Consider the following 27,818-nt stretch of genomic DNA (forward strand, 5'->3'; position numbering starts at 1 on the left):
AGATCACACAGGGAACCTAGGGGTCTGAGTTTAACAGGAGTACACAATTCACAAAAAGATTCAGCAAGCTCTCTAACCCAGAGAACTCACACTCACTTGCCTAGTGCCACTCACCACTCATCCACACACAACCCTCCCCTCGGACTGGTAAGGCAGTTTCTACCACCCCTGATTCCTCAACCTGACCACCACGTGACACAGGTACCAACTCTGGGCGCGGGGCGGGGGACAAATGTACTGGACACTATTACGCTGCCACCACTGGATCCCACCCTCTGGTGAATCCAGAAACACAATGCACTTAGGGGGATGATCTATCCTCCCGAGCTAGGGACACCTAACTCACAATGCACAAAAACACATTTCCAAAGAAATGACAATTAAAAACAAACTTAGAACAATAATCCCCTATACCATGTGATTATCTAAATGCAGAGTTTTGTAGTGCGGCCAGTTGCCGCTGCGGTACAGCGCAAACGCAAGTCCAAATCCCACCGCTGATCACCAATGTTAGAAATGGGATTTCTGGCTGGCTAAGGCTTGCGCCAAAGTCAGGCAGAAACCACCACTCTAGTCAGGGCAAGGAAGTTACACGCCAAAGATAACCCCTGCTCACCCCCTTGGTAGCTTGGCACGAGCAGACAGGCTTATCCCTGAGGCGATGTGTAAAGCGTTTGCGCGCGCACCCAGCAACAACACCCAAGGCCCACCACAAAGGAAACTCCACACAAGGTATTCTATAAAAATAACCTTTGTATTATACACAACACATTAGATAAAAACACACACTTTACAATGTGCCAACAGGCACGGGCAGAATTTACAAGGGATTATATATACAGGGGACAGGGCCACATGGACCACTGTCAGGAATTAGCACTTTGTAGAAATAGCACTTAGAACGTAGGAATAATACTTTAGAACATAGGAATAAAACTTTAGACCATAGCACTTACAATCACTGTAGCACTAAAAATAGAGCATATAGCACACAACCAGTAAATACTGGCGCAATAATGATCTCAGCGTCATCACACTAGCATGACTACTATTAGCAAAACAATCTCCAATGTATAAACACAGTTTAGGAAGGAGGATATCATAAAGACATTGCGCAGGTGCAAAAGTACATATATAAAAATCACCAGGTACCCTAAGGGAGGGCGCAATACAGAAAAACTGTCCCCAGGCCAACTGGCCTCTCAGGGGTGCAGAAATGACCAATATACAGCGATATCAGGGAGCGACTATGCAGGCTGCGCAAGCCAGGCGCACAAGGCACAACCTAAACGTGGCAGCTGCCCACTAAGTGCTGGGCAGCTGTAGGGACTGGGGCCTGGGCACCTCTGGGCCCTTAGAACAATCTGTCGCCCTTGGAGCCTCTCTGGGCTCTAAAACAGTGAAATGCCCCCTAGAGCCTGTCAGGGCTCTATGCAAATATTGCCCCCGTCGTTGGAGCGTCACGGGCTCTAGAACGAAGGTGCCTCGTGGGAGTCCTTCTAGACTCAACAAGAATAATGCCCCCAGAGCCTCGCAGGCTCTAAACAATAATGAAATGCCCCCGAGTTGCAGATCCCTTGGTCGGAGGGAGGGAGCCTCGTCGGAGCGGCCCACTGCCAAGCGGGGCCGCTCTGGAAGGAATGCCGGCAGGACCCTTTCCCGGAAACAGAGTAAAGTCCCCACCAATGTGCCACTCACCGGCGGGTACGGAGGCTTCCCGGACTTCTCTTTTCTTCGCCGGTTGGCGGGGTGGGCTCCCGCCGAACCTCCGGCCCTGCTTCTTCTCCGGGCCGGCCCAGCGCGGGGTAGGCTCCCGCCTGGGTCTCGAAGGGGAATCAGTCCAGCCGTGCGTCGTCGGAAGGAGGCGGGGTAGGCTCCCGCCCTCCTACTTCCGGTTGTCCCGGAGTCCCGCCCCCGGCCTGCCTGACTTCCTACAAGCCCGGCCGCGGCGGTGATTCTACAACTCGGCAACCAGAGGGGTAGGCTCCCTCGTGATTAATCATACGAGCGGGGTAGGCACCCGCTCGAGGTCGCAATAATGCGGGGTGGGCACCCGCCAACCAATTAATTAAATAAGCGGGGTAGGCACCCGCGTAATACACGGCATGAACAGCGGAGTGGGCTCCCGCTCGATCTCGGCCAAAACGGGGGAATCCCTATGTCGGGGTTCCCCCCGTGAAGTATCGTAGCGCTGTTGGGGCCACAGGTAGAGCGCTCCTAGCGCTACCAGTAAAACAAAAAGCGCTTCTGGATGTTGGGGGCCCAAATAAAGCGCTCCTAGCGCTATGAAGCAAATGAAAGCGCTCCCAGGCGCTTAGGGATAAAAACCAGGTCCAGAACAAAGTCTTCAGAGGTGGGGGGTCAGGACTGGGCCCAGGGGCCAGCTCACAGGGCCCTCCAGCAGGGAGGCAGTCCCCAGTGGCGGTCTCTCCTGGCGCCCAGCAGCAGCAGCCCCCCTCAGGTAAGATCCTGGCAGAGAACAGTTTCTGTGGGGACACAGCCCCATTTTTATACAGGCAAACCCTTTGTTCTGGGTTCAGGGTGAGGGGGAAAACCAGTCGCAGCTGGTTGGGGAGCACCCTTGATGTGCTCAGCCCCTCACTCTATTCACTGGAAGGGCTAGGGTCGTCAGTCGCACCACAGGGGGCGGGGCCAGCATTGTGTTTGGAAAACCCTGTCCTATTCAGGACCCAGGTGGACTCCTCCCACCCATCTAGCTGCTGATCTCCCCATTCACCACTGGGTGACTCATCCTGACACTGGGGAATCCCTAGCCCGTCACATGACATGACCAGCCAATCACGCGACAGACACACTGCACACAGAAGTGCCCACTTCTAGAAGTGGCACTTCCACACTAGGTACATACACGCCGCACACATCATCGCGCAGCATTCACTCCCACGAGTCCGCACATACCAAACTCGGGCCTGCACACCCCACGCATCAGGATCTACTAGGGACACATACATTCCCCATGCATTCCTATGGGAGGGCAGGCCTATCTCACCACATGCACTCAGAGCACGCACGCACTTTACCCTGGGACACAGGGAAAGTGCGCAGGAAACCAAAAAATCACCACACCAAGTCATCAGTAAAAAGCAAAAAAGTTCAGGGGTGAACCTGCCAGAAGGGCCAAGTCCAACACCCCCTTTCCCCACCACTCTGCAAATGAATCTCTCGGTGCACTGCTGGTGAAGTGATGAGGCCCCTTGCCTCCTGATGCCCTCAGGACTAAAGCGGACTTCATCCTCAGAGTAATAGCACACCAGGAGCTGCGTTTGCAGAGTGGTGGAAAAAGAGGGCGTGGCCTCTGACCACCTCTCAGCAAAGCAGCTGTGTGGGTCTTACTGGAGGTAACAGGAGGACTAGTTGCCCCCAAGGACAATGAAGAGCCAAGGGGACCTCATGTCCCAACTAGTAGTGCACCAGGAGGTGCGTTTGCAGAGTGGTAGAGGAAGGGGCCATGGTCACCGAAAGCCTTTCAGCAAACCCACTCTGTGGGACTTGCTGGAGGCAACAGAAGGGGAGAACTTGTTGGCCCCCAAGGTCCCTCAGGAGTAAAGTAGACTTCATTCCCCAATCAGTAGTGCCCCAAGAGCCATGTTTGCAGAGTAGTGGAGAAAGGGTGTGTGGTCTCTGAACACCTCTTAGCAATGCAGCTGTGTGGGTCTTACTGGAGGCAACAGGACGGCTAGTTGGCCCCCGAGGACCCTAAAGAGCCAAAGCCATGATAGAGGTTGACAAACGGGTGCTAGTGACTTGTGAGATTTTGACACAGGAGTCAGGAAAGAGATAGTACTGTGAGCCAAACCTTTGAATTGTTGTACTTGCTACAAACCCTTTTATGCAAGGTGGAACAATGGTATAATCATGTTTATGAAGTAGCAACTGGCTTGGTCAACAGCTTAACCCTTCATTTGGGTACAAACCTTAGGCTGCAATATTAATTGTATCCATCAAAGAGTACATCTATGTTACTATATGAGATAACAAGGGGTAGCTGTATTCTCTCCTAATTTAGCACTGGATTCCTCCATTCATCAGAATTCCATCGCAAAGAAAGCAGTTGATCTGGAAACAAAGGTTTCCAATTTTAGGTAAAAAAAAGACCTCCCCAATAACTCCGGAGAATGTGGTGGTGACTAGTCCAGAACCAAGCTACAACTGCATTAGCAGCACCCAGCAGTGGTAAAACAATTACCACTCCAGGACACCACTCTACTAAATAAAAAATACTAACAGCATCATTGTAACCAACACTGTATGGGTTATTTTATGGCAGTTTCAGGACTTCGTCAAGCATGTAGATGCAGGACACCCAGAAACATAATATGCCAAGAACTATAACAATAGAAAAAAAGGTATAGTATTAATGGGGTGACCGATCAAAATTGTACCTACATCAAGAGCCATTGACATAGGAAACAAGCATTTGCAATGCAATTAGTCTCGCCTTTGGGGACTTATATGTATTTAGCTATGCAGCACATTAGCCTAAATGCTGAAACATCTACTATTCTTTTACATGGAGGAAAAGTAAGCACCAAACTGTGTGACACGCCAGGTATGGGGACACATGGAGAGAAATATGGCCTTTTTAGCGGGAAATGGTATAGTCCAAAGCTCTGTTTTTAATATAAAATCAGGGCCCTCAATGATCATAACACTGAAAATACAAAGTTTGAAAAAAATATTATTGTCTACGGGTGCTTGTGGAAGACAATTTCTAAGGACTGGAATCTAGAGAATTCTAAAGTGATTCTTGTATTTTACTGACCTCTGCCGGTCATTTTGTATCAAGAAAGTTAAATAGAGGCAGTTTCCAGAAAAACTAAAAAAAGAAAGTCCCTCAGCAGAAAGCAATTTTGGTATTTTACTGACCTCTACTGGTCGTTTTCTAACAAGACAGTTAAATAGAGGCAGATTAACAGAAAAAAAAGTCTCTAAGTGGAAGCAGACAATTACTAGGGCTGATCTCCAGAGCCCACAAAGTACATACACATAGAATCATATACTGAAGTATATTCAAGAGTTCTCAAATGCTTGACCTAAAAATAAGCATTGGCCATCAAGCCTGTCCTTTAACCAGTGTATCCTCTGAGCAGGGTTTCTGTGCAGCTAGTGTATTTGGACTAATTCCTCGCATCAAAATGTGGAGAAACGGACAATCATATAATCATTTAATCCCCAAAATTGACCAGATTCCAGAAAACAAGGCACTGGATAACAATGACCTATCAGTCATCGTAAATGTGAGGTGCAAGCGTACTCTAGAAGAAGATGGGCTCATCATTCTGGACTAAAAAGAAATACACTACTAACAGAACAAGAATATCTGTTCAAGAAAAAGAATAAAGAATAGAAATATAACTTATGGTATTATATTTTGTGTGGCAGAAAATAAAAACACACTTAAAAAGCCCAGTGTGCATGGCACAGACTGAGTAATGGCAAAGGAAGTAAAGTAGTTCAACTTTAAGGTCAACCATAGACTGCAATAAGGAATGGCCTCTAAGTCTGAAATGGGCACATTCTATTTCTGAAAGAATAAGATACTTTCCATCTCTAACCTTTCATTCCAATGCTTGGCTTTTTATTTTATTTATTTTATGCGTTTTTAGATAGCGCGGACTTTACCTGAAGGTGTCAGAGTGCTTCAAAATAGGAACAGTAATGATACAAGAGGCGAAAATTACAAGTGAGCATGTTACAAAAGCAAACGTAATGTTACATGAGGCAATGGTGGCAATTGTGCATGTATCAAAAGCAAACAAAATACAAGAGGTAGCAAGCAATACGTTACAAAAGGCAAGGTGACGTGTGTGCATGTTACAAAAGAGTACAAAGTACAAGTAGAGGTATAATACTGCACTAAATGGCAGACACTCAAAACACAAAAACACACTGGGAAGGCACTTCTATAGGCATGGAGAACAGAATTTCCTATAATGGAAGGACTTCCTTCAGATAATAGAGGGCGTGGATTAAATTTGGAGGTGTCTTTGAAGGAGGAGAGCTTTGAGGTCAGTTTTGAAGGCCTGGGAAGAGGTGGTGGTCCGGAGCTGAGGCGGAAGTGAGTTCCAGATTCTCACCGCGTTGCCTGAAAAGGATGACTTACATTAATTAATTAATTAATTAATTAATTAATTAATTAATTAATGCTAAATGACGATTCATGTAACAGATGGTAGGGGCTTAGGTAAACTTGCATTTTTAGCGTTCAGGGTGATCATTCTGAACACATGCTTCTATGAGTCTCTGGGGATTTTCCTTGATTAGCCTTTCGTTAACTGCACACCAGCATCTCTTTGTTCTTCTGAGACCTATCAGTTAACCGTTACTTTTACTCTAAGTCTCAATGTATTTATTTTTGCTTATTCAACAGATCTAATTACTTTAGGAATAAAATAAAATCTGCATGCCAATCAACTATATCCAGGAGAAGGAACCATTTATATCTATACTTCTATGGGAAGAAACTCAAAGAGGTATACTTATATGAACTTGAAAGAAGTGGTTTATATAGAATAATGCATACTAGAGGCTCGAGTGGCAAATCCTAGGTGACTAACGTTGGAGCCATAATTGGCATAGTTAAAACTTGACTTTTTTATTATTTTTGGTTAACAATCATTTAAGGCACATGTACCTAGTTGTCCGATTGCTTTGTTTGGTACTAAACTGTTGTTTAATTAATCGCATACCAGCTTATATTTTTATCTCTGAGTTCTCATGCAACATGTTTATCTCAATGTTGGCCTTTTCTTTTCTCATTTAGCAGGTCTTCTTTTCTGAAAGAGACCACCATGGTACTCCTAATCTGTGATTGAGCCAAATTCCAATGGCAGAATGCAGCTGCACCATTTTTATGCAGAATCACTTTTATTTTCTTATTGTAAATATTGTTAAAGTATGTTTATCCTCCTTATTTTATATTGCATCCCAGGTAACTTACTGAGCAGTCTGTGGGATACTAAGTACTGTATGAAAAGATTAACTTAACTCTAATATTCTTACCATGACTTGCTTTGCCAGTGAAGTGGCCGAAAGCTCTCTATCTCTCTCTTTCTGGACCTCATTATGGTGTCGGTGGACTTCCACCAACAGGCCATTTGTGGCTGTACCACCTACAGACAGCCCTTTGATCCGACCACTGCATTATGGTGCAGGTATTTTGACTGAAAGCATCAGGGGGATGTCTTTTCTTGGTGGGCCAACCACCATGAAAAGGCTACCTGAAAGAAACTTTGGGGGCCTCAAACAGGGCCTCTGTCCCATGTGGGTCACATCAAAGTGACCATGGGGGCACATGTCATGCCTCCACGCACATCCATGCACTGTGTGTCATGCACCATGGGACACAGTACATGGATGTCCACAAAGTGTTCTTTAAAACTGCGGCTTGTGCTGCGGTCCTTTTCCTGGGCTGTAGCACACGTCACCATGCTAAAGTGCTCTTTCTGACTGCCAGCACAGTGGTCACATCATAACTGGGTTACAGACTGCTGCCTGCTTGTCGGGTAGTCTCCTGACCGCCATTATAGCAGGCGGCGATCCAACCGCTCACTATCAAAATAAGGCCCTCTCAATTTTTTCCCTAATTTAACTTACTCATTCATTCTTCACATTCCTAACACTCTTCCCCTTAGTTGTGAGATCCATTAAGCTGCAATTCACATCCAACATGATAAGATCTCACAACTGACAGGTCGGGTGTGGTGCAAGATATGCTGAATCATTATAGGAGGCTATAAACATTATACAGTCATCCACACTATTCCCACATAACCGGTTCAGGGACCATCATGATGCTAAAAAATAAATTATAATTCTGAACAGTTGAATAAGGCTAGGTAGTGTGTAGTTTTATCATAATTTACACACCACGTCATGTTACAAATTATCTAGCAGGTTTTTTTGTGTGAAATGTGCCTTTGCGTCCAATTTGAGTGTGAAGTGTTAAAATGGCATTTCACATAATGATGTGTAATTTCGTCTAAAGTCCAGAAAGGAAATTACCAGCGCTTCACCTTAGCTTAATTTTAATGCAAATAATGTTCCTAGTGTTAAATCAGGTTATTTAAAAAAATGTTGTTGCCAAAGTTACGATTTTCGTGCAGAAGTCGAAAAGTGAGAAACTTTGCACCCTTTTCAAATTTAGTAATTTTCTGCAAGATATTGAGATTATTTTGGCTTCTTCAAGAGACACAGAATGGAATTAGATCAAAGTCCTTCATGTGGTAGCAAATTAATGATATTTCTACAGCCTCTAAATATCTATCATCCAACTTTAGCATTATGTTTACTATTCTGTAGTATACAAAGAGCTCCTCACAAAAACACAAACCTTTTGTGAAACGCATCTGATGTTCTTTAGTCAGACAACAAATTGCCTACAATCTTGTACATGTCCCAGGAGTCTGCTGTGTTAGAAACCATGCTGCAGCTTTCCTTACAAGTGCCCCAACGGTCTCAAATAATCTTCCAGCGACCCTGAGGGCACTATTAGTCTACGTGCCAATCAAACAGACATTTAAAGAATTGTGATTACATTTAGTCTGGGGTCGACGTTCGCACTTAGATATGGGCATTCGGCGGTCTATTTCATCAAATTTCCCTGCTCGTCAATTTCGTGTACATGCATTGTTCATGGCCCTTGTACGATGATAGCTAAAATATTTCAGGATGTTTGCAGCACTATACTGGGATTTAATTCTAACGCGCAAACAGCACAAAACACCCCGAGGCTCTCTGCCTGCAGCTTTCAATGCTTTGGAGATTTTACGGCAGGAGAAGCTGGGATCAGGAGCTAATGTATTTTTTATTTGTTTTAAGGCCATCACACGTGTGAAGAGGTTTGCCGAAAAAAAGGAAATAACAGAAGTCCGAGCAGTTCAGAGCCCTTGGTGGCCGAGGAAGCCCAGAGTGAGGGTGAATGTCTCGCGTCCGAAGGAGGAGGGGTGCGGGGCGGTGGGGGTTACTGTGAGGAGAAACATGGATAGAAAACGATGGGGCACTGCCAAAGAGACTGATGGCAGGTCAGAATGGATTTCTTATTCGCCTGAAAATTAGAAAACAGTAGGCACACGACCCATAAAAGCGCGCCAACTACAGGGAGTCTGTGAATGCAGAGTAAAAGATACACATCAGTTGTAGAAGATGAGCATTCTGACCGAAAAACTGTTTATTTATTTTTGATTTATTTTTGACTCCCACTCCCTTGTAACCAGGTCGACTGCAATCATGTCATTCTGCTGCCGCAGAATTTCCCGCATAATATAGAATCATAGCACTTGCCCGAGATTCCACCATCTGCTGCATGTAAAGTGTAGCTTTCAAACATAACACTTTGTAGCTCAAGTGGATAACGCTACAAAAAAGTGAAGTACATGGTGCATACAGTAGAAAGCTCTTTGAAAAACTTAACGTATCACCTTTCAAATGAAAAATTCTGTATTCTGATGATTAACTGGTAATAATGGGGGGAAATACAGCCCTGTCATATTCCTCTTTATGCCTTCTAATTTGCCTGTCCTTGGTGCATAATTTTTTCAAACTTGACACATAATTTGCTCCTCATTTGTTGCACAGTTCAAGTGGCTCTGCTTTTAATTAAAAGTAAAAATCAACCTAACATGCTGTGGCAGGAATTGGTGGTACTGTAAATTATTGTTAGACGCATTAAAGGGACACGGATTGACAGAAACTGCAAACATATGTACCATGCACAAATGCTCACACAGAATGCCAAAAGATGCACATTCATTTCATCATAAGATATGTAAAAGTTAGCCTCCCACTGGGTAAATTCTCTCCAAACAGAAACATATCCGGAAGAGGATTAGGGCCGCCATACTGGAAAGATGCAGGACCAAAAACCATAGTCAAACAGTGACCTCCCGTAACTGACCACAGAAGAGACACAGATAACCAGTGTTTGCCAATTAACATCAGTGAAAGGTTGGACCACTAATGTAGTTGGACCAATTAATTACTTTCTGCACATGCAGTATATAGAATGTGCCCCTTTGCTTGAGATTTGTACAGACTCATGGTCCACAGCTCACTGGTAGGACATAACTTCACCAAAATACTCTTCTTGTATGTGCTCTAACTCATAATTTATATTGGGAAAACTGAAAAAAAAATCACTGAAACAAAGCTTATCTAAAAAAAACTGTTTTTTAAATAATTGGCTTTAATGTAACTGCGGACTGAGCCCCGACCTATACATCCTACACATCACATGACTGAGTTATGGCACAATAACTTCAGCTATTCATGCTTAAAAAATCTGTTTACCATTTAGTTTGGTAAAACTAGCATCTAAGGTTTAAGTGCTACAATTCAATTCAGTTAAAGTTAAGCAACGCATAAATAGTCGTTATTACTGAAACTGATTAAGACTGCTTCTACAAGCACACATTTTACTGTTATCCAGTTCCTAACACATATCATAGTCCTCTCAAATTCAAAAGTAACCAGCTCGGATGAAAAGGAATGAAAGCAATGCGTTTTTGTTCTTTCCAAGGAGGAGATCATGCAGTTTTTCACAGCTCAAGGAAAATGTGCTGCTTTAAGCAGTTGAACAAAATAGGAAAGTGATTGCGTTAGACCCTGCTGGGAGATTTAATGCATTCAAAAGGACTGGCACTACCGCTATCCACCTTGAGATGCTAATCTGTTAGCCTCCTAGACAAAGCCCAGCCTGGCGAGGGTCTATCCGAAAACAATTTTTCGCAAACAGAGGATTTTGCTCAATAAGTGCTCTTTGGGCCACTTTGGTATTCTGCATAATTTGCACAAGGAGGCGATCACAGTAAATTCGGGTGAAAATATACGCAAGGTGGGAAGCCATACGATAAACTTCAGTTGACACTCCAGTGTTCAGTGAAGGCCAGACTAAAGAGTTTCATTTTCATGTATTTGCAAAATAGCACGTGGCTCTTCTCTTGAGACAGGGCTTGGGTTAAGCCTGGAAAGGCCGGGCCCATACGTTCCACACCTGTTCTTTAGATTCACAATTCAACGGTTCTTTTTCTCAGCATGAAAGTATAAAGGGGAGAAAAGTATATAGGTGACCAATCAACAAATTAATAATATACTTGAACCACCAACAACTGTGTGAGGTTTGCTGATTTATTACAAAGCCAAAAATAACTGAACATAAAGACACCTCAATACGAGAGTGTACAAAGATATCACCATTAGCAAAAAGCGAAATCTGTGTATCCAGTTGAACAATACTATTACTTCAAGAAACAAAATACAGAAAATCAGAAAGCATGAGTCCAAAATGTCCCCATATCGAGGGTTGGTGAGTGGAAAAGATTAAATCTATCCCTACTCTAACGCTAAGGTGACATCCCTACATTTTTTTTTCAGGAGGAAGGATCAAAGGTTTCATTACCTGGAGTCTCCCTAAGAAGCCTCTCCACAGTCAATGAGTCAAGAAGCATAAAGCTACAAAAGACAGAGCTCATTCTAAGATGCTCTCTCTCTGAAGGCAAATAAGAAGTAGACACTTTCCCTTCTCCCAACAACACATTATTTGTAGGTAATATTCCCAGAATCCAGGTCAGATCATGCCATCTTCTCTGGGTTAATCCAATCCACGTAATCAGTGTACATTCCTTCAGTATTTAATACTTGATACAGCTAACATGTGTTTTGTCACTCAGTACTTCATACCTTGACTTCTTCAGGGCTGTTAAGGATACCAAAAAGCTTTATGGAGTATGTCCATCCATAAAAAGGTCTCATGCGATACATACAACAAAGTAGAAATAGATGGTATCAGTAAGGGGTTTCAAATGTCCCAGGAGTGTGAGTAAGCCGGTGTGTCATTGGCGTGGGCCCACACTCGAAGGAATGTACACTGACTACATAGATTGAATTAACGGACTACTTATGTATAGCATTTGGATTGAACATTGGCTGTAAAAGAATTGGATATCGTGTGACCCGAACTGATCATTTTGGAATAAAAGTGGACTTCGAATACACTTGTGTCTACAACATTATTGACTTTGGATTTCTCTTAGTGTGCTCGGATTGGAGCTCTGCTTTCTGCTTTGTTCCCTTCTTTGAAGGGCTTAACTGGGGTTCTATTGGTAACCGACCCATCCTCTCGTAGTAGCACCAATATTTTGTTCTGTCTACTTTCCCCCAATGCACTGTGCTGAGCATCCTGTTCGACTTGGCCCTTTTTGCAGGGTCATTCAAGAACTTTTTGCCCTCTTCTGTATTTTTTCTGACCTGTTGTTGGTGGTTTTATGACTCTGGGAACTTTATCACTGCTGATCAGTGCTGAAGTGCAGATTCTCTCTTTTGTAAATTGTGTTATGGATTAGTGTTTCCATGATTGTCTATTCGATGTACTTGTCAGACCCTAGTACAGTGCATTATGTGTGCCCAGGGCCTGTAAATCAAATGCTTTGATGGGCTTGCAGCACTGATTGTGCCACCCACAGAAGCAGCTGGTGAAATGTGACTCAGGTCTGTCATTGCAGAGCCTGTGTGCAGTCTGGGACTGCTATGTCGACTTAGCAAGTGCACACACTTGCCAGTCCCTAAACCTTCCCTTTTTGACATATTAGTCACCCCTAAGGTAGGCCTAAGGTACCCCTGTGGGCAGGGTGCATTATATGTGAAAGGTAGAACATGCCCTGATGTGTGAGGCATGTCCTGATAATGAAATACTGCCAATGTTGTTTTTCATTTTTGCAAGGCTATCTGTTCCCATAGGACAGAATGGGGAGTTTGTTTATAACAGATTATAAACATAACTGACCATGGGAACAAGATAGAAAAAAAGTTTAGTATGCCTGAACTCAGAATGTTAAAAAGTGCATCTTTTAGTGAGGGTGATTTTTGAATTCTGTGTTTGAAAATACCACTTTTAGAAAGTAGGTATTTGCTTGCCTAACCATCCAGTGCGCCTCTGCTAGGTTTGTGTATTGCAAGTCTGGCTTTTGGATGACAGAGACTGGAGAAGGGCAGCGGCTCCAGAAGTCTGAAGAGTCACGGCTGGGCTGAATAGGCCTGTTCTGCATTTGGAGTGCTGGGAGAAGTAGCACCTTCACCTGAATTGGTCTGTATCTGCCTTCCACAATGATGGCTCCGGCCCCCTGTAGTGTGTCTGGAGCCAGGGCTCACACTGACAATGGAGGTTGTTGTGCACTTGCAAAGTGCCCCACAGAACTGGTTTTGGCTGGCTAGAGACACTCTCTGCCTTCAGAGAACAAAGGATTTTGGGGTATAAAAAGAGGGGCCCAGACCCCAGACTTTTAGATCACTTCTAGGAAATCAAGAGGAACCTTTGCCAAGGTGAAGAGCCGGATAAGCTGAGGAGAAATACTGCCCCTGTGCTGCTTGCTGTCTGGGGTTGGCTTGCAGTGGCTGCTTGCCACCAAGGAAAGGAGGAAAATGACTTTGCTGTTTGCTTTGTCACCTACTTGAAGAAAAGATCTCCATGGGCTTGAAACTGAGCTTGCCTCCTGTTCTGAAGTCTCAGGGACACAAAGACTTCACCACCAGCTCCCCTAAATTTCCTGGCTGGGAATTCCAACCTCCATAGAGGTGCCTGCTGCTCTTTAGGAACTCTGGAGAATGTTTGTAGCTGGAGCTGGAAAATTGACACAACATCGTAGACGTGTGTTGCATCTGCACCTGTTTCTAACGCATCGCCGAAGAAACTGTTGCAGCGCATGTCGCGGCTCGAGAGATCGCTGCATGACGCATCGGGTGCAACAATCTCCGAAGTCTGAGATCACCGCACCGATCTCGACGCACCGGATCGGCACATTGCATTTAGATGCCAAGACTGTCGCATCGTTGGGGGCCGGAGCAAGAAACAGATGCATCAACTCCCCACGCAGTAAAAAAACGATGCATCACCTCCTCTCCGGTAAGGAACCAACGCATATCCTCCCCTTGGGTAAGGAATCAACGTATCACCTTCTCAGAGTGTAAGGAACCGATGCATCACCTTCCCTGCGGCCACTTTGTTTGTTTTGCATGGCGTGTCTAAGTTACTTTTTAGAAAAGTGTTGCATTTACAACTTGCATTGAACTGAACTATTTCTACCATTTGAACGCCTTATTTTTAATACTGTATTGTAGATTTTTGTAGTTTGGTCTTGTTTAGGATTAGATAAAGATTACTTTTTTTTCTAAACTGGAATGGTGTCCCTGTGTAGTTTTCACTGTATTACTGTATGTGTTCACAAATACGTTATACACTGCCTCTGAGATAAGCCTCTGTGCTCGTACAAAAATACCAAGGGGGTGAGCAGGGGTTATTTTACGAGTGCATCCCCCTTATCCTGACTAGATGCAAGGGTCCCTATTTGGGCAAAGGTACCTACCTCTGCCAATTTCTATCGGTTCCTGTTACCAAGAGTGCAATTAATAAGTAGGCTAGGTTATGTCTGTGCATATAAGCAGTATCTAATGTTACTGTGGGTGTGAAATATTTTCCCAATCTGTCTTCTAGCTGATAATATTCATATATGTTCAAATGATTATAAACTGGAATTTCTGAGAGTACCACATGATCATTTGAGAAATAATACTCATAATGACCTTTTCCATACATGCTAAGGAGCAAAATACAACTAATGCCACATGTTAGGGGTAAATGATAATATTGAACTAGACGAGAAAGCAGCCAGGGATTATACAGCCGCACTACCTTAGTTTGACACATATACTAAACTGCACAAAACCATTGCCCACCTCAATGATCAGGTGCTCATTGACCAAACATAAACATGAATTGTTTACAGAAAGAGAGGCAACCACAACCAGTTAGTGAACATTGCAAATTGAAAAATTAAGTAAGTAGATGGTTGAAAGTCTTGGTTGGTGAGTTAACTGTTTTGCTTTATTGTATTAATGTTTCCTTCTCACAATAACGCAGCCAACATGTTTCACCTTGAAAAAGGCTTCATCAGGGCTGCAAACATAAAAACAACATATATATATATATATATATATATATATATATATATATATATATATATATATATATATATATCTACAACCATTCAAGATTACATATAATACTGGTAACATGCTTGGTTGCGTGAGTCGAATTTCCACGACAATGTTCAGAAGAGCATGAAAGACATGTCCTTTGATGGTGTTTATTTATTTGACTGCCATACAGATTCCGCGATACAACGCCTCATAGCTAGTCACTTGTAGTTTGACCTTATGAGGTTTTTTGCTTATCTTTTATATAGCCACGGTTGTGCATCTTTAGGTTTAAGGATTTAAATCCTGCCCCTGCTGTTGTTGCACTTTGTGGTATTGAAGTGTTAAGCACTACTTCCTTCTTACGGCGAGAGTGTCTGACTCCAGATTTGACCATTTTAATCACCGGATTGTCTTTGCAGATATGCAGCTGGTTAGTTCTTATTTTTTTTTTTACTCTGCTAAGGTGCTTGGTCTCAAGAGTTCATACCCTTTTTTGAGGGGTATATGTCTTACTCTAAATGGAGTATTGGTTTGCTATTGTATAGCTCTTTCAGTGCACTACTTTCATAGTCTATTAGTTTACTATTAAATATTTTTCTGTGAGTCTTGTGTGGACATCTCTCGGCTATACAGCTTAGTCTTTTAAGGGCTATTGTTGTGATCTAATAGTCTTTCTTTCCCTCTTGTGTTGCCCTTTAGGGGTTCTGTTTTATTTAGACGACCCTCTGGTATTTTTGAGCCAAAGTAATGAGTGCAGTTCTGCTGTTGGGGAATCCCGTTATCACGGCGACGGACGCCCGTACCAGCCGGAGGCGCTGGACAGGGTTTGGAATCCTATTATCACGGCGACGGATGACCGTTACAGCCGGAGGCACTGGAAGGGGTGTGGGCCTCTTGACCCTTTATCCATGGGTTCTTCAGTATCTGATGTACAAATTTTAGCCTACGCATGTGCCCTATCCTATCCTCTAGAGGGCCATTTATTTTGACTTTGGAAGCATCTGTGTCCCTAGACCCTCCATTGCAGGACTTGATGGTTTTCTCCTTTGAATAGCATATTATTTCTACCCCACTCCATGGGTTCCATCTACTCACCTTTGCGGCTCTGGCCATGAGTCTCTTTCTTCGTTCAGTTACCAGTGACATTAGCTGCCATCCTTCTGGTTTTTACCAGGCGCTTCCTCCCTTGCTTGTATTTGACTATTACGTCCTGAAGAAGGTGAGACCCACACCGGGGTCACCCACCAAAACACACGTTGGCGCTGGAGCTTCTATGTCAACCTGTTTTTTCCCCTCCCAAGATTCATCAACATGTTATCTGGAAATTGTGCTTTTTGAGCTAATCAACCATGAATTGAATTATCCACCCTTTGCCTATTTATTGATCAATTCTTGAATTGGATAACTGATTCTATCTTTGTGGACCTGACAGAGTACCAATTGTTACATGTCAAAAATTAGGGGTGGTCTAGCTTCATGTTGACATAATGAGAGTATTGAACCCTTATTTTTACAGAACGTATGAGGATGTGTGGGTATGTACTTGCTTGTATAAACACTAGTGTGTGTGGCGTAGGATGCGCTTGGGTTATTTATTGTGTATTATAGATCTTGTTTTCAAATAATTGTAATGTGATATTTATTGAATAAATTGAATATGTTTTGTACCTAATGTACCATTGTATTACATTTTGTGAGGCCAGTGTTTCATGTAAGCGTTATTTATATCAGTGACGATCAGCACTGTTGGATTATTTACACAGGCAGAAAATTTGTCTTGATTGTATTCTTTGGAATACACAGGTTAGTGGCCTCCTCCTTTGTGGGATGGTATAGTAATTCCTTTGTTTAATTTTGGGAACATGGTGGTGTGAACTATATATCCTAAGCTGTCTGATAGGCAGTGCCTGAAACAGTTGTCTGTTTTCGGTCATACATTTCATGGTAGGAGCTTTTAGGCTTGATAGAAAGCTCTTCTAGTATTCTCCTACAATGTTTTTTTGCATCCAGTATTATCTGTGTTTTTGGAGATGTATGTAATTTTCCCTGTGCTTAGCAGTCCTTGAGAAATCATGGCCATTGCTTTTTGAAGACGTGCATGTGATATATAAATATGTATATATATATATTTTCACTGAAAAAACCATAGGTTTCAGGGACGTTATACTTAGTTGCACATTTCACTCATAGAAAAACCAGAGAAATTCCACCATAAAAGTTAGTTAAGCTAATGCTCTGCTGATGACGTCACATATTACATCATTCATGACATGGTCAGTGACATCACTGATGACATCACTGATGACATCTCAAATTACATCACTGACGACATCACTGATGACATCATCCACGTCAAAATCTGATGCACCTCCTCACACCTGAATACAACCTTTGATACACCCATTTTAAAATACAGACTACCATTTTCGAAAAAATAGACACATCAATACCAGTTACTAAATACACACTGACTGGTTCGTAGAACTCCACACACAGCCACTCATTCACCCATACAGTCAGTCATACATGCAGTCACTCATCAATACAACACTATCATATGCACTCATACACCTATACAGACACTCACACACTGCCACATATCCTGGGTTACTCACACAGCTAGTCAGTCATGCAAAGAATCAATCATACTTACATTTACTAACCTATACAGTTATACAGACACCAGCTCACTTATTCATACAGATACTAACACACAATTACTCTGTTATAGAATCACTGACACAAATACACACTCATCCATGCAGTCACTCTCACAATTACTGACTCTCACATATAGTTATTTATATACACCATCACTCACATATACTGCCTTTTACATATGTAGTTACTTGCACATGTACCACTGAAACATCCATTCACTCACCAACACACCCATACACACACTTACCAACACATACAGCTGTTTCCACATGCACTCTTGAACCCATACACAAAGTGAATCAACCACTCAAACAACTATGCACAGAGTCACACACCTCCCACCCACACATACTCAGACAACCATACAAATACTCAGGCAAGTAATCAATAACTTATATAGACACTCATGCAGCTAGTCACCAACCCATGCAGCAGCTTACACAACAACAGACAGACTGATACAGACTTTCACACAGTTTAGTCACTAACCCATGCATTCAGTAAGACACGATTAATCACTCACTTATACAGTCAGTCACGTACCTAGTAAATCCTCCATACAGACACTTATACAACCACTCATTCTTCAATGCAGCTTGGCATATATATAAAACAAATTTAAACTTTACAGAAACACACAGTCACTCGATGATGGCATCAGTGATGTCATCAGTGATGTCATTTGAGATGTCATCAGTGATGTCACTGACCATGTCATGAATGATGTAATATGTGATGTCATCAGCAGTGCATTGCGGGGGCATGAGTTATAGTTAGCTGAACTAACTATAACGGTGGGATTTCTCTGGTTCTGTATGAGTGAAATGTCCAACTAACTATGACGTCCCTGAAACCTATGGTTTTTTCAGTGAATTTCAAAGGTTTTTTAAATGCTAATTTCTAACTATAACGTCTGTAAAACCTATGGTTTTTTCAGTGAATTTCAAAGGTTTTTCAAATGAAAATTTCTAACCATAACGTACCTGAAACCTGTGGTTTTTTCAGTGAATTTCAATGGTTTTGTAAATACTAATTTCTAACTATGACATCCCTATTAAGTCCCCTTTAATCCTGAAGGTCCCTGGTGGCCAAGAAGCCCACCAGGTACATCCAGTAAGCACCACAGAACTGCGTTTCAGAGAGATGTTCTGAGGCCATGCCCCTTTTTACACCACTCTGCAAACACGGCTTCTGGCGCACTGCTGCTCAGAGCATGAAGTCCACTTGTATTTTGAGGTCCCCAGGACACAAGAGGACCTCATCACCCCACCAGCAGTGCACCAGAAGCTGCGTTTGCAGAGTGGTGTAAAAAGGTGCGTGGCATTGGAGCACCTCTCTGCAACACAGCCCTGTGGTGTTTACAAGAGGTACCTGGTGGACTACTTGGCCCCCAGGGACCCTCATGATTAAAGGGGAATTAATCTCACAACTTAAAACGTGCCACAGGGTGTGTTTGCACTGTGGTGCAGGGAGGGGGGGGGCCTGATGTGACAAGTGTGCAAATGCGACCTGTGGTGCATTTTAAGTTGGGTGATTAAGTCTCCTTGAATCCTGAGGGTCCCTGAGGGCCAACTAGCCCACCAGGTACCTCCAGTAAGCACCTCAGAGCTGCTTTGCCGAGTTGTGTAAAAAGGGGGCGTGGCCTTGGACCACCACATCCCCTCCCTGCACCACTGTGCAAACACGCCCCCTGGTGCGTTGTAAATTGGGGGATTAAATCCCCTTGAGTCCTGTGGGTCCCTGGGATCCAACTAGCCCACCAGGTACCTCAAGTAAGCGCCACAGAGCTGCGTTGCAGAGAGGTGAAAAAAGGGGCGTGGCCTCAGAACATCTCTCTGCAAGGCAGCCCTGTGGCGCATACTGGATGTTCCTGGTGGGCTAGTTAGCCCCCAGGGAACACCAGTATTGAAGGGGACTTAATTCCCCAACTTAAAACCCACCACAGGGCGCGTTTGCAGAGTGTTGCTGGGAGGGGGGCTGTGTGGCCCCCCTTCTTTCTCCTTTTTTTGGGCCCTGGGGACAGGTCATGGTTCTGGGAGCCCTTCCTGATGGTGAAGTTTAGCAGGTGCTGCTGGCACACCACATCCACGTACAGGATGGCATTGGTGAGAGCTGCCCTCTCCTCCTCGCGCCCCTGCTTGATCTCCTCCATCAGGGGCCAGAGCAGGTAGAAGTCCACCTCCCACTCCAGCAGAGCCAACTCCCGGTACCCCTTGGGCAGGTCCAGCCGGTCGAAGCGCAGGAAGTTCAGCACATGCCGGAAGACCTTGCCATCGGGGTCGATGAAGAAGGCACCGGACTCATCCCTCTGCACGGGCCTCGGAACATGGCCCCCAGCATGGAGTCCGGGAAGCGGGTCAGGGTCTCCAGGGTGGTGCTGTACTGCTTGTCTCCCATGTTCAGAGTCACCGGGCCCCCAAAAGGCACCCCCCTTTTGTCCGGGTCCGGGTCCTGGTCTCGCATCTCACCTCTCTCCGTGCGCTTCAGGCCCAGCAGGGTGAAAAGGGCACTTGGCAAAGCACCAAGAGAGGCTCTTACCAGCGCTCCAGGAAGGAAGCCAAGAGCGCTTCAAGGCACAGCTCGGCAGGGCTCCCAGGCGCTCTGGCACCTCCACGGGCCCCTCAGCCCCCTCCGGCAGGAAGTGAATAAACACGGATGCTCCCACTCCTGGAAGGAGGCTGAAGGAAGCCAAGAGGGCTTCGAGGCGCAGCTCGGCAGGGTTCTAGGCGCTCTGGCACGTCCACGGGCCCCTCCGGCAGGAAGTAAATAAACAAGGGTTCTCCCGGCTTCTGGGAGGAGGCTGGTGGTTTTATGTGAAGCACACAAAGTCGTGAATTCCGGCTGAGAGTGCCGGCTCGGCTGCCTTAATCCTGGTTTAAATTAAGGTTCCTCCCGGCAGACGGAGGCTGCCTTCCTTCCAGGAAGTGGGCAGGGCTCCTGTGCCCCTGCAGGTGCGCCTCCACCCAGGCACCGCGACCTTTCCATGCTCCTCCCTGGAGTGTGCCAGCCTGCGCCAGTGGATTCTATTGTTGGGGTGAGGCATCCGAAGAGAGATTATGGGGGCCGGGCCTGGGGGAGGAGACACGTCGACACACACATGTACACAGGCCTGGGCAGCGGCAGGTGGCTGGGAGGAGCTGCCCGTCTGTTTGTGTCTTCACCCAGTAGCCAGGGAAGCGTTTCACAGCCGGGTGGAGGGTAGCAGGGCTCTCGATCCCTGTTTCCAGGAGCAGCTCAGCCCCGGGCAGTTCAGGGCTCTTTATTTATATAGTAAGTTATCCCCAGCAGCACATTTACCCTCTTTTTCTCATCCCCGATATGATGCGCGGAACAAGATGGCTGCTAACACTTCCTGGTTTGAAGTGTTAGCAGCCAATCAGAGGAAAGCTCGTGCTCCGCCCAGTAATATATATATTTCTTTCCTTTAATATCTCAAAAACTACTGAACGGATAAACACAATTTCAACAGAAGCGTGCTTTCTAGACCAATACCTTTCTCCCTGTCAAATTTGGCGTAATTCCGTTCAGCAGTTTGACCTGTAGCCTTGTCCAAAGTTTCCTATGGAAATTGCATGGAAAAAACGTTTTGGGACCCCCCTTTTTTCTCAGCCCCCTTGACAAATTACCTCCAAACTTTCAAGATAGGAGCTGATATGAAAAGAGGAACTTTTTGGAAACTTTCGTAAAGATTCGTCAAGCGACGCCAAAGTTATAAGCACATCAAAAAATGTTTTTCTATGGAAACTAGGTTCTAACTATAACTATCTACTGGGGACCATCAGTAGATAATATATATATCTATATCTATATACACAAGAAGTGGCAGACAACCAAGGAATTAACATCTCCAAGCCATGTAAAAGCCCTTTTAAACCAGTATCCACTTTTATGCCAACTATGCCGCGTGATGCAATTGATGTATTCAGTGAACGCATTACGGATGAATTGAAAAAGTTACAACGTCAGACCCAAGCAAGATATAAAATACCTATACAGAAATCCACAGATTATTTTAAATTAATGTCCAAATTAAAAAAGAACAACAACATTATTATCAACAAATCGGACAAAGGTGGTAATGTGGTCCTATGGGGTAAAAAAGAATATAAGGAGGAAGCCTATAGACATTTAAACAATACTGATTGATATCGTAGGATCCCCAAAGCTCTCATTTCTACAACACATAAGCAGTACAAAGATGAGCTACATGCATGGTGCAAAGAGGGTCTGTTGACTAATGAAGAATTGAAATTTCTATATAAAGAATATCCAGTACTACCAAGCATTTATTTTATCCCTAAAGTACATAAGGGAACTATGCCTATACCAGGTCGTCCCATAGTGTCAGCAATCAACAGTATGTTTGAGAACACCTCCAAATACATTGATTATTTTTTACAAGACCTAGTAGTTGCACTACCAAGTTATATAAGAGACACTACAGATTTTTTACACAAACTCAACCATCTGGTCTTGTCCCCTGATGATATTTTATTGACTATGGACATTACAGCGCTGTACACTAGTATAGCCCACATGGATGGACTTAGAGCTGTAGAGTATTTCCTGGGTGAAAGGAGCATTGAATTTTATAATCACAATGTTATGCTTTTAAATATGATCCGTAAATGTCTATGCAACAATATGTTTCAATTTAACAATGAGAGGCGTGGCTATGGGGGCATGTTTTTCTCCCAGCTATGCATGTTTGCATGTTGGCTGGTGGGAGAAGCATGTCCTCATGGCCCGCCATGCTGAACAGTGGTCTACAAATATTATATCATGGTGGCGGTATATTGACGATGTTTTCGTCATTTGGAAAGGAACTGAGAAGGAGGCATTAAGCTTCGTCAATAGCATCAATGATAATGATCTTAATTTAGAGTTTACTGCAGAAGTGAGCACTATTAGTGTGAACTTCTTAGATGTAACTGTGAATTTGAAAGAAGGGATTTTAGATACATGTCTATTTCGTAAGAGCACATCTGGCAATACAGTGTTGCATGCAGAGAGTTTCCATCCGTTCCACACCATTAACAGTATACCGTATGGAGAATTTCTACGAATTCATAGAGCTTGTAGCAACATAGCGGCACGTGACAAAACATCAGATGGAAGCTAAAAATAGGCTATTGGCACGAGGATATGAGGAAAAGAAATTAAATATAGCAATGAAAAAGGCGAACCTCAAAAATAGAAATGATTTACTTGTACCTAATAACAAAACAAATCAAGCAATCCCAGTTCCAACCAGTATCCAAGTTAATGATAAAACAGAAAATGAAATAAGACTGATTACCACCTATATGAGACAGGCCAAAAAAATCGAAAGTATTATTCGTAAGGAGTGGCCCATTGTATTAACGGATCCCACTCTTAAAGCAGTGCTGCCCATGAATCCAACCATTACATACAGAAGAGCATTTTCAATGAGGGATGAACTGGTATCCAACAGTCCTGAAATTTCATCCAGTGGTAATTGGCTTAACCCTTCAAAAGGGTTTTTTAAATGCTCTTCATGCAGAGCATGTAAGTTTGGAGTTAACACCAACCAATATACCACACCTTTCAGTGAGGTACCTAGATCTCTGAAAGGACATTATACTTGTCGCACTGACCATGTGGTATATGTATTACAATGTACATGCAATCTGAAGTATGTAGGAAGCACTAAGCTGCAAGCATTTACCCGAATTTTACAACATCTAAGAGCTATAGTAAATTCCGATCCAACTTACCCGGTAGCAAGACATTTTAAAGCCTGCCACAACAATGATCTCAGTTGTTTGAAATATTTTATTATCGATTCAGTACCAAAATCAAAAAGAGGGGGCAACCGGGAAAAACTCCTGAGACAGTTAGAATCAAAATACATAGTTGAGTTGGATAGACGCATTCCAGGAGGCTTGAATAATGGAGAGGATTTACATCACTTTTTATAAACACGCTCATAGCTGCAGTTAATATGAAACATAGACTTGTATACCATTAGAAGTCACTGTATTATTTACATAGATTTTAACTTGTCTTGAATTTTTGCATGTTGTGGAGATTTACTTATGGGGTATGTGAGCTTTTGATTACCGCATCTTTGAATATGGAAACTGTCTGAATATAAGGATGTATTTTAGGTTTCAATTGTATTATTGTATGTATAGGTTCCCACATAATGATATAAATAGTTTGGAAAGCAGCTGTCCTCTAGTTGAGCACGGTCAAATTTTTAAATGTTTCAATCTAAAAAAATTTTTTTTATATACCCAGCGTATTTCCTAATAGAGACATAGCGTGGCATCGAATTTTATATAGCTATCCAGACTCTTTTAAATCAAGTTTTTATCAATGATGTTCTTAGGGCAATGATTAATATATCTGCATATTTGCACATTAGATTGCGTATTTGCACAATTTTGCTGTATTTGCACAGATATCAATACCTTGCTTTGTTTGCACATAATATACGTTATTTGCACTAAACCCGGAGGGGAATGCTCCCAATAGAGGGATATATAGTGACAAAAAATATACTACATGTGAATAGTCGTAGCGCAGGCAAGATAAAATGATTGAGTTAAGTCATTTGCTAGCGTTATATGCGCAATACTATGCTTCAAGTAAGTGTTTAACAATCATATATTTGCCTACGATCTAAACGCCATATATGAACTTGGTTAATGTATCTGGATGAGCTATGCAAATTTTACATCACATTTATCTGTATAAAGTTTTGCAGGTTTTGAAGTGGTGGCCAAAACGAGTGTGTCTTCTATGTCTATAGGATTCCGGTTACGTAATTGGGTATCTTGCACCTATAAATTGTCACGTTCAGTAAAGAGTAGTCATGTGATCAAGACCGCTTTGACGGTCGAAACGCGTCTGGACTAAACCGAACTATGTTTGTTTGAAAATAAATTGAGCACTATTTTGCACCAGCGAAAAACGTGTCCGTGTCTTTGGTGGTACCGGCTGGTACTACGGAAGTTGGATTGGATATATATATCTATATCTATATCTCTATATTTATATATATATCCTTGTTGGACTTATGAGCAAATTTTGTTTGGTATCACAAGTGCGGTTGTATGTGCTTGTTGCAGACAAGGATTCATTTTATGTATGATTTCTTTTTGATGTTTCGATTTTCCTTTATGATATATTTTTGTAGCGCACTAATAGGTGCGTTTCTATTTTTAATAATATTGTAAAACACTTTTGAACTGATATCCAAGTTCTAGTTAGCGATTAGGTATACAGAGTACACATGGCTGTTGCATATGTATTACACATATTTGATGTTAAATTCAAATAGAAAAAAAAAAGAGAACAGACAGAGGTTTTAAGGTGGGATGTGGTAGCTTCTTTTTTCTTTCTTGCCTTGGTACTTCGAGCGTGTTCTTGGCTCGAAGTCATGTTCAGACTGTCGGACCATGGCACTGAAGGCCGTGCGGGGTCAAGCTTTGTAAATTCTTGCGGTTCGGCAGTTCATATTGGCCAGTGAAATTCTGTGGGTTGTCGGGCCACTCAGAGTCTCTGGTGACACATTTATGAATATTTATATATTTATATACATATATCCATATATACATCTTTGTGGCAAAAGTTTATAGAACTGGCATAATTGATGTATGTCTATATAAGATTCAAAACTGTTTGGTGTCATTTTAGCTTCTTTACAGTGCAATACGTGACCTTCGAATGGTCATTATGTTGAAACAAAAAATGTTATACCATGGAGGGATTATTGTTCATCTTTCTTTTGATGTTCATTCATCTTGGTATAATGGGAATGAGTTCTGAGAGTCCTTCTTTTGGATTTTATCAGGATATTTCTTTCTCTGCTATTTCTTTATTGTCGTGGACAATGCGGATTGCATGACTTTTGTCTTGTACTTTTCCCTTTTGGTCAACAAGTTCTCTTTACCCTGAGGTATAGAGGATACTATCTGATAACTGACAGATGGTTCTTTAGGGTTTTTTTCCAATTTCCCTCAAAGCCTGTTTCTTTCGGGCCTGTAGGGTTGTTTATTATTTAAATGTTCTGTGACATTGATCATGGATTCTATTAAGAAACAAGCTCTTGTTCTGGTATTCCTATGTACATTTGGTCAGTTGTTAGTTATGATTGGCTGGTTCTCTTTGAAAACTTTCATAGGATTCATTCGCAGAGCCTCCTCCAGGGGAGTATAGCTATGGTATTTAATTCAAAAGTTAATAAATCTGCAGCATGATGTTTCTATCAGATGCAAAAGTTATTTACCTTCAGTAATGCAATATCTGGTAGAGACAAAGTTTAGCCGCAGTTTCCTTAATGCCATGCCCATCCTCCCCACTCTGTGAACGACCTATGAGGTAAGGGTCAGACCATTTTTCAGTACTGGTTTTATATACTGGTGATTACTGCCTCAACTTATGTTTGGACTCAACAGAACACTTGACCTGGCCAAATAGGTTTTGTGTAGATATTGCCGTTCCATCCATTTCCAAATGTGTGTGGTTGGTAGGGTGGGGGGTGTCTCCTCTTTCATACTGGATCAGACACCAGTGAGCAGTATTGATTGATTTATTCTTTCTCTCGAAGTCTTTGGTATTATCACACCTTGTATTGGCACCATCACATTGTCATGTAATAGTGTGATTCAATAAACAGCTTGGTGTTGTTTTTATAGGTGTAGTTTTGCTATTGCCATGCCATTCATTACCATTGATGGATGGTCTATAGTGTAAGGTTTTCTTTATTTACATGATGGATATTCACCAGGATACAGGGTTTCATGTAGCCCTGTGCTTCGCTGATTCTTTAGGGTTTTCTTTATAATCCATGTATGGTATTTGATGTTTCTTCTTTATTAATGTATTAAAGATTTTTGATCTTTTTGGTACATTGATTCCGCAACCAGTTTCTGTAGTGGCTCCGTGTTCTGGTGCAAAACGTTTTACAGATGAAACTAACATCTGAGCACTGGAGGGACCTTTTATGAATCCACTGACATCATGACCGGATTCAACGACATCACGGAGCTGTATGATACTGTCTTCAGGCGCGTAGAAGTACTGCAGAAAAATTTCCAGATCCAGACTGGGGCCTGGGGAGAACTAAAAAGTTAAGGAATCTGCAGCTAGACTGTGTCTCCACCAGATATTACGTTACCGAAGGTAAGTAACTTTTACATTAAGCCTTTTTCAGATCCTAATATACTCTCCTTTGAGGCAGCAGTGGTAGGTTTAGATGTCCCATGTACCCCTACTCCATGTTCCTCAATCTTGTGTGCACCTAGAATTGACTCGGTGATGACTACATATATGACTATTATTACTCCTACAACAAGTGTACCTATAAAACCTTTAACCCTAAGATTCAAATTTTCAGACTCCATTTCCAAAGGTGACTACAGCTTATGAGAGGATCAGCAGACAGAGTCTCTTCACTCCGCCTCGTATTAATGTGCAACAAAGTTTTTAAGATACCTTTTCTTTAAAGTCTTTAAAGTTCTTTTCAACAGTCTTTTTCACAATATTTACACAGTTTGGAAGACTTCCCTAGCCCTCTATCTTCTCCTAACTGAAAATCCCAAATTTTAATCCTCTTCCACTCGGGCCTAGGTTATGTTCTTTCAAGCAACTCATTTACAGATCAAGAATTCAATTTACATCCCTTATTAGATCAGAGTCAATCTCCTCAATGACTCGTAACAGTTCAGCTCTCAATGCTGCAATCTCTTGAGGAAACTGTGGTGCTCCAAAACAAGGGAATTCGATGTCTTCCAAAATGAGAGTCCGTAAGCCATTTGACCTTGGCGGAAAAGGCACAGCCAATGACAGAGGTGCATTAGCCTTGATTCCAGGAATTCTCAACAAGATCTCTCTCAGAGGTTAAGTTTCAGATTGCGTCTCATCAGCAGCATTTTTCTTCCTTAACTGCACACGACCAAGACCTCTGACCTCCTGGTCAGAGACCTGCTCTCTCCCCCAGCAGCTCCTCTGTTGTGCCACTGCCACTGACCCTGCCTCACCACTGGTCGTAGGTGTTCAAGGCCCTCTGTCGGTCTCTGTGTTTGTGCCCGTTTTGTTCTGTCATTGATTGCTGTTTGTTATAGTTTTTGTTATTGTCCCTTTTTCTGTTTTTCCTTTTTTGTGTATGTTTTCCTGTTGTGTCCTCCGTGCCCTGTTCT

General features: G+C 42.9%; 1 protein-coding gene and 1 pseudogene across 2 annotated transcripts in view; both read right to left on the reverse strand.

Moving 5' to 3' along the window:
- LOC146833941 (BTB/POZ domain-containing protein KCTD21-like) overlaps positions 1 to 20,112 on the reverse strand; it is a 30,257-nt pseudogene extending 10,145 nt beyond the window's left edge.
- Positions 1 to 27,818, reverse strand: part of DPYD (dihydropyrimidine dehydrogenase) — a 3,539,101-nt gene that overhangs the window by 2,911,661 nt on the left and 599,622 nt on the right. The gene's annotated exons all lie outside the window — the stretch shown is intronic.

This window comes from Triturus cristatus, chromosome 4_2 (genome assembly GCF_964204655.1).
Source record: "Triturus cristatus chromosome 4_2, aTriCri1.1, whole genome shotgun sequence".
In the NCBI taxonomy this organism is placed as follows: Eukaryota; Metazoa; Chordata; class Amphibia; order Caudata; family Salamandridae; genus Triturus; species Triturus cristatus.